At 33.2% G+C, this 9,115-nt stretch overlaps 1 pseudogene; it reads right to left on the reverse strand.

The window, feature by feature from the left end:
- Positions 1-258: 258 nt before the first annotated feature.
- LOC139740406 (uncharacterized) lies at positions 259-2,059 on the reverse strand (annotated as a pseudogene).
- Positions 2,060-9,115: the final 7,056 nt, after the last annotated feature.

The following is a 9,115-nucleotide window of genomic DNA, read 5'->3' on the forward strand; positions in this document are numbered from 1 at the left end:
AACCATTAAACAACACCAACAGGAGGGCACGGGACTGATTTCTATGCACATTTTATCACAGAACTGAACAATTATATTCAAAACATGATTAATTCTAATACATTTGGATATACAAATGTGTAACTGAAAGAACAAAACAGAACCCATATCACTTGAAAGAAATCTCAGCCCATACACCCCCACGCGTGGTGTCCCTTGGTACATCAATTCAAATAAATAACAAATTGAACAGCGTAACGATTATCATTATACATGTATTCAAAAAACAAATCTCCATTTCCGAAAATGAATAGGGAGTTTATTATTTTTCTTTGCGATACAAAATTTCAAGTTCTTTATTGGTCATAACAAAGCATTTATATCCTTCAAAACTTAATGGTTTATTTTGAAATTTACATACATAAATATATTTAAGTAAAAGAAACAAATAAGTAATAAATTTATCATATTGAAAACCGAACATTTTTTCAAAAATTGAAACATTTAGCGGTTTTTTAGTTTTCTGAATAATGATGTTTATAGTTTCATTCCAGATGGGTTTAACTAGAGGACATTCAACAAAAAGATGTACATAGGTTTCAGGGTCAGTGTTACAAAATGAACAGTTTGGGGAGTCCTTTCTTTTAATTTTATACAGAAAATCATTCAAGGCAATGGCTCTATGAAATAACTTGAAATAAAAAGAACGCATTCGAGTACTTATTGTGCATTTAAAGTTATTTATATGAGTCTTTTTCCAATCAACTCCATCATGTTCATGGAGGGTATTCCAAAATGAAATGTGTCGTTCTGGAGTACATGATTCTAACATAATATCATATGCATATGTCGGAATTTTGGGAGTTTTCAAAAGCTTGCTTTTAGCGTCGTCAAATATATTGTCAGGGGTTAAGTCGGATGTGACTAGCCAATCATCTGGTATATTTCTCAATAGGAAATTGTATTTGCGCCTGTCTTTTTTACTAATATCATAATCAAGAATAAGTTCTTCAAATAATTTGTAACCAGGGTGGGGAGGATTAAGTAAATCACTAATATATACAATTCCTTTGTCTAACCACTCTTCATACAAAAAAATACTGCTTAGACTTAGAGGAAATATGTGTATTAAACCATATGCACTGACAAGAACCAAGTGCAGAGAAAACTGTATCAAACTCGTTTTCAACAAAATTTTCTCCAAATATATACCATGTTTGAAGAGATTCAGCTAACTGAGTTGATCTCAATTTGCTTAAGGCATTTGTCGGAGCATGTGATTTCCATAATATATCTTTTATAGTAGAAAAATTATTTAAACTTGACAATTCAATTGACTTCCACATGCTTTGAAAGTTGTCATCAAGAAGCATTTTGACCCATGACATTTTTTGAGCAACTGAGTATGTGTATGGATCAATCATTTTCAAACCTGCTAAAGAGTAGTCATTACACACCAGTTGTCTTTTGACCCTATCACTGCCACCATTCCACACAAATTTGTACAGTGTTGTATTCTGCTGTTTAAAAAATTTCTTAGGAAGTCTAGTACACAGCACTGAAAAAAATAAAGAATTTGTGGCAGCAATAGGGTCTTTATGACACAGATCTTCCCAACCAGAGATAAATTTCTTGCGCGCCAACAATTTAAAGTATTTTCAATGGATTTGAGTTTTGTCTTATGGTTAAGTTCATATAACTGGTCTGAATTTAAAGAAAAATGAATGCCTAAAGTTTTAAAAGTAAATTTATTCCACTTAAGTCCTTTCTCAGAAAATGGAAATCTTTGAGAACCTTTCATAGAGCCAATCCATATTGCTTCGGATTTAGAAATATTAAGTTTACAGCCAGAGCACTCAGAAAATACAGTAATAGTGTCGAATAATGCTCTAAAGGAGTTATCTGAGCCATCAATAAAACAAGTAGAGTCATCTGCTAACAAAGATATTTTCAGTTCGTTTTCTAAAACTGGGATACCTTTGATATTGGGGTTCTGACGAATAGCAAGAGCCATACATTCAATAACTAACAAAAATAAATATGGGGATATGGGACACCCTTGGAAAATACCTCTTTCCATATCAATTGGTTTGGTCAAATGTCCATAGTTTGAAACATAACTTTTTCTATCTGAATAAAAAACCTTTATCCAATCAATGAAACCATCACTGAAATTAAATTTTCTAAGTACATAAAAAAGGAAATTATGGGAAACACTGTCAAAGGCTTTTTGGATGTCAAGGAGAAGGATTCCACCAGGAATTTGATTCAATTCTGTATATTCAATAATATCAATAATTAGTCGGATATTATTTCCAATATGCCTTCCTTTCAAAAAACCAGATTGGTCTGGGTGAATCAAGTCTGAAAGATATTTTTTGAGGCGGTTTGCTAAAGTTTTGGCTAAGATTTTATAATCTACTGTTAAGAGAGATATTGGTCTGTAATTTTTCAAATAGGAGGCATCCCTGTCTTTTTTCGGTATCAAGGTAATAACACCATTTCTTTGTGAGCTGGACATTCGTCCATTTTGTTAAGAAAAATTAAATGTGTTAACAAGCATATCAGAAATATCTTTCCAAAACACAATATAAAATTCTACTGGTAATCCATCTAAACCTGGTGATTTATTGTGTTTCATTGAAACAATTGTATCAAATAATTCCTTTTTAGAGATGGGTTTATCAAGTAAGACCTTATCGGCGTCACACAGCTGGGGGAATTCAACAGAGTCTAAAAAATGTTCTATTCTATTACTCTCCTGATCACACTGTTTTTTGTACAGGGTTTGATAAAATAAATTAATTTGTTCTATTATAGTGTGTTGATTAACAATTATATCATCATCATTATTCTTTATTTTAAAAATACTTTTTTTCTCTCCACTTCTTTTTTCTAAGTTACAAAAATATTTGGAGCTTTTTTCCCCATCTTCAGCCCATCGTAGTCGTGAACGGACAATTAAACCTTTGGCTTCAACTTCTAAGATATCATTCAAAGCATGTATCAAAGATTCTTTTTCATTAATAAGATCATTGTTATTTAAATCAGTACTTAATTTTTTCTCCACATCTTCTATTTCTGCTAAAAGGTGTTTTTTTTTGCAAAGTCCTTTTCCTTCTTTTTACGTGTACAGTATTCTATACATGTACCAGTAATAGTGCACTTTAGAGAGTCCCATAATACATTCGGATTACAATTGCTATTAGAATGAATTAATTTAAATTCTTCTATTTTGTCCTTAACCATTCTACTAAAATTTGCATCATCATGTAAATATTTACAATTTAATTTCCAAAATCCTGGACCCCTTAGTGGTTGGGCTCCTTTAAAATGCAGTGTAACAGGGGAATGGTCCGATTGAATTCCTGGGATTATTTTTGATTGCAAACAATTTGTAACAAAATTATCTGACACTAAAATAAAATCAATCCTGGACAGTACTTTAGGGTTTTTTTGATGTCTTGTATATTGCTTTAGGTTTGGATGAATACTGCGCCAAATGTCACAAAGATTAAATTCTTCCATTAGTGTTATTAATATTTCTCTTGCTTTGACATTTGAGTGTGTTTCCCTACCCCCCTTATAATCCAAGGGCCCCAGAACTGAATTAAAAACCCCGGCACATAAAATAGAGGTATAATCGAATTTATCCATTTTACTAAAAACTTCAAGAAAAAAATTTTGATCATCACTATTTGGACCATACAGATTTACTAAAATGACAGGTACATCATTAATGATAGCAGACACGATTAGGTATCTACCGTTAGGATCAATATAAGTAGAGTTAACAACTAACGACACTCTGTTTCGAATTAAAATGGCTACTCCTCTACTATTTGATGTGTGGCTCGAGAACCATGCTTTTTCACCCCATTGTTGTTTCCAAAAATTTTCATCAGATTTAGAAGAATGAGTTCCTTGAAGAAATATTATGTCACTTTCAATACTTCTCATATAATGAAACATTGGAGGCTGCAATCAGGATTAAAAGGAATAGCATGGCTGAAATAATAATAATATCAAAAAAAAAGAAAGAAAGAGAGAAAGAGAGAGAGAAAAAAAAAGATTAGAAAGCAAGCAAACAAGGGCGCAGGTGCACAAAAATGCAAAATCCAGGGCTTCAAATCACAACACAGCCCTGGACAAATGTGCAAAAACCAAATGCAAAATGCGCAGCATTCGGCCAAATTTCACATGTATAAGTTTTGAATTGTGACATCCAAAAAAAAAAAAAATTCTAGCCTTCTTTCAAACATGGATTAAAATAATAATAATAATAATAATAATAATAATAATAATAATAATAATAATAATTTAAAAAATGATGAACTAATAATGAAACTATACAACTTGTAAACCAACAACAACATACTAACGTGCAATTTGTCAACACTCACACAGTGGAAAAATGTGTAAGTGATCATAGCAAGAGTTCATCTTGCCAGAGTCACCTATAGATAAAACTTAAAATGGAAATGTCTATCATCAGTCACCTCATTTGTAGGGAAGAATAATAATAATAAACATGTACATTTAGTAGCTACTATGATTAATAAAAGAGACTATAGGTAATAATCATTGAATATACTAGTACATTATAAAGCTTAATGAAAATGGCTATCACCAAACCTCTAGAGTTCAAGATTTATGGTAATTATCATCTGAAATACTCAGATCTCTTTTAAGGAATGTTCTTGTCCGCTGACTACAATGTAGGGACTGTAGTTTAGGATTTTCATTTGAGTTTCTCAACTTACTCCTAAATTTTTACTTTAATTACTAAATAAAAAAAATAAAAAAATCATACTCTCTAATCATCTACGCTACAACATCAATAATATATCATCTGCATAACTACATCATTTCTTGTATAAACTAAACTGATATATGAAAAAAAAACAAAAAAACAAAACCAAAAAACAAAAAACAAAAACAGATTACTTCATACAAAAGTAGTTCTCTGGTTTGCGAAATTCTCGGCCGGGTCCAGCCCGGGGAGTGTCACTCAGCTTATGTCTTTTAGGAACGGGCGAACTAGTCGACTTTGTTGGAGTACTTACTGACATGCTAGACTTCTGTGGTTGATCCGTCCTTGCTCAAAACTGTCTATGAAATATCACAATCCAGTATATGCTAAGTCCAGGTTTTATCCCTTTGTTAATACATGTGAATTTTGGCCAAATTGAGATCGAACAAAATCTACGTCTTCGGCATGGTCCGTGAAGAGCGCCCTCCCTTCTCCATTCTTATTGTTGAACATTTTGGCATGAGTGGTAGCTTCTTCGTCGCGATCGATTAGGTTAGAATTGCGCTACACGCGCACGTGTACTCGCAAAATGTCAACATTGCGATTTGACCCAGGAAGTTTTCCCTAGGTCGTAAGGTATGTAAGTTCATAGATACTCCGAGGGCTTGTCCGCACGGGCAATTTACTCCGACCGGCTTGTCGTGGTAGCGAGATACTCCTGAGAAAATTCAGGAGTATCTCGTTCGGAGGAAGAGGTCGTGGGAAGTTCCTCTGATCGAAGGAAGTTACCACGACCTTGTTCAGACGGGCACTACTCCGACCTATCCTCCGAAGTTACTCCGACCAAGCTTCCTCCGACCCTTCCTCCGAAGTTACTCCGACCAAAACTGCCTCCGTCTAAACACAGCTTATGTCTCAAAGACAAACATGTTTACGTGTCTTCTACCATTTTGTGTCCAGGTCAACGGCAATGTGGCTTGTCCAACATTGCTCTGCATTCTGTTACATTTCCCAACGAAAATAGGATGAATTGCTTTGAGTTTTATCACAATGAATATGAGTAATGCTTTTGTAGATGTTCAGTCATTGGAAGGTGAAAGTTCTTTAACCATTACAAACAACGAGAACGGTGATAATTTTGAAAATTAATTTGATTTTGATCCTAATGATATTCCACCTCACATGTTTTCTACAAGTTACTGCTTAGAAAAAGATGTCATTTCATTATCCAATTCGGACCCAAATCAAATCTTTGTTTCTCATTTTAATATTAGGAGCTTAAACCAACATTTTGATCAATTTCGCTTATTCATTGATGAATTACGATTCACACATGGTGTCATCGGCCTCAGTGAAACATGGTTACAGGAGATGTCACCTCCTTTTTGTTTCATATTGATAGATTCAAACTGATTACAACAATAGATGTGCAAGACAGGAAGTGGAGTTGGTTTTTATGTAACAGAAAATTTAAATCATCGGTTATTACAAGAGTTCAGTTTTATGACAGAATTTTTTGAAAGTATTTTCATTGAGATACAAGCACCAAATAAAGGAAATGTAATTGTTGGAGAAATTTATAGGCCACCAAACTCTAATTTTACTGAATTTGGTGAATTACTCCACGGTATTTTGTCGAATAAGTATTTCAAGAATAAATCATGTTTTCTTATGGGTGATTTTAATTTACATCTTTTAAATTATGATAATCACAATTGTCAAGAGTTTCTTAATCAACTGTTGTCTAAGTCTTTTATTCCTCTCATAAGAAGACCTACAAGAATCACCGACCTATCTTCTACTTTAATAGATAATATATTTGTTAACAAGTCATTTTCTGATATTTCATCTGGCATTGTTGTTACGGATATCTCTAATCATTTTCCTGTCTATGCACTTATTGGTAGTATCCACCCTCTTGCTGACAGTGTGGTTTTCGGTTTTCGTGTTATGTCAAGACTTAAACATGAATAGTTTTAAAGAAAGATTGATATGTTTGATTTGATATTTTTATCGATATTTTGATAACTCAGCTTAATATTGCTATCCCTTGTCGTAAATTCTATAATTCAAATCATAAAAAAGTACCCCGGCAGCCATGGGTTACAAAATCACTTTTAAAATCAATTAATAAGAAAAATAAACTTTATTATAAATATCGCAAAGTACCAACAGTTACAAATAAGTCCAGATACCAACCGGAGGGCCAAACCCCAAAAAGTCGCTTACTTAACGAGTGAGTTGCACTCTCTCTACAAACTAAGTAGACCATGCTTATTTTCAAGTTTTTATTGTAACAAACAACATTCCACTGGTCTACCTCAAAAAATTTGTTGCAAAAGCCTCCAAATCCAAGATGGCGTCCAAGATGGCCGCCATATTTACTGAATTTGTTATTTGAAAGATAGAATTTGATTGAAAAATCAGACTTAAACAAATTTGATGTCATGTGAAAGAGAATACAATTTTCTACAAATTGATACCCTTTTTGTGGGTTATTGTGATAACTGGATTGAGATTTTAAGGAAAAAACACTCATTTTTTGATATTTTTCTGAAAAAAAGGAAAATCATGAAAATGCTTGATTCAACATAAATCAAAGAAAGACTGAAGGATTATCTTGAAACGTTTCAAAAATTGTGTTTGATATATAATTAATATTTGAAGAAAATTAGGGGTCAGTACCGTTTTCGGTTCAGGAGTTATAATGTCTCAAACTTGAAAACTCACTATGTAAAAGTGGCCACTTTAGTTGTGACAAGACCTTGTTGGTCGTAAAAAAAGCCTGCGCGCGCCAAGACTACTACACGCACCACTGGCACTGGCGCTTGTAGCAGTGCCAGTGGTGCGTGTAGTAGTCTTGGCAAACGCAGACTTTTTCTTTGACAAACAAGGGTTTGTGTCTGCAAACTAACTTTTCATACCAAGTGGTAGCTCAGGTGACGCTGATTGCTATTATTTCAAAGTAGATTGTTCTGAAGCAGATGAGATGAAGCAAAAAATATCTTTCAAATAGAGGTAGAAGCTTGAAACAACCTTGCTATAGAAAGTTTAAAACAAAATTTGGATCAATCACTCAAAAAATCCAAGATTGCAGGCCATGAAAGCTGACATAGTGTATTGCGCCAAAGTAAATGTATCATTTCGATTTTGATACAATTTTGTCTGTTTTGCTGTCTATTCATATGGTTTTTATATATTCTGAACATTTTAATGCCATTTCAAACCATCTTAGGTTTTTTATGGAGACATTTTTCAGAATGCACCATGAATATTTATCTAAAAAGTTTAAAAAAATAAAATTAAAAATGTTTATGAAAACCATGCAGAAATTAACATCTTTCCCATATAATCAATATTTGGAGAAAATTAGAGGTCAATATTGTATTTGGTTCAGGAGTTATAATGTCTCAAACTTGAAATCCCATTTTACATAATATGTTATTTACACGCATCTGTTCCCAAAGACGTCACAGAGGGTCAAATCCAAGATCGTGCTTACTTTTCGAGTTCCACTCTCTCTGTAAACAAGACCATACATAATATTAAGCATACTAAGCAATGTTCCGTAAGTACACCTCAGTAGATTTGTTGCAAAGTACAGATGCGCCGGTCCAACAGGGCCGCCATTCTATTGAAATTAACATTTCAAACATAACATTTGATAGAGACATTGGATTGCAACAAATTTGATGTCATATGAAGGAGAGTAAAACTTTCTAAAAGTTGATACCACTTTAGCTGTGTATTGTGATAAATTGGGGGGATTGTTTGCTTCTCTTTTTTTTGGGGGGGGGATCCATATTTTTACATTGTTTTGAAAAAAGGAAGAAATGTAAAAATGCATGATTTAGTATTTATCAAAGAAGAACTGAAGAATTATTTTGAAACCTGCGATTGAGATTGAGATTTACTGAGATTGAGACATAATTCATATTTCTGGAATTACAGGCAATATCATACACTGTTGACAAATTAACATCTAAAACTTGAAAAAATTATATTTATGCATTATAAATTTTGCTTACAATGTGTTTACATGGTCACATGTAATATTGTAATGGTCTAGTGACTTGCAAGTACCTGCAAACTAACTTTTCATGCCAAGTGGTAGGTGACGCTGGTCGCTATTACTGTAGCATTTCATCATAGTAGATTGTTCTGAGGCAGATAAGATTGAACAGAAAGTATTTTCCAAAAAGAGATGGGAGCTTAAAATTTGGCACAAATTTTGCCAATGTGTAATATTTAGCGATGAAAATAGTATCCACACAAAATTCAAGATGGCGGTAATTAATCGAGGTTGTCGTTGAAGGCATTGTTTACCATTAGTGCACGTAAAACAAAAACCCAGCTTTACTTAAATTCCTCAAACTAGTTCTA

The sequence above is a fragment of the Diadema antillarum genome, unplaced genomic scaffold (assembly GCF_040938485.1).
Source record: "Diadema antillarum isolate AM-2024a unplaced genomic scaffold, OU_Dant_1.0 seq00000853_RagTag, whole genome shotgun sequence".
NCBI lineage: Eukaryota > Metazoa > Echinodermata > Echinoidea > Diadematoida > Diadematidae > Diadema > Diadema antillarum.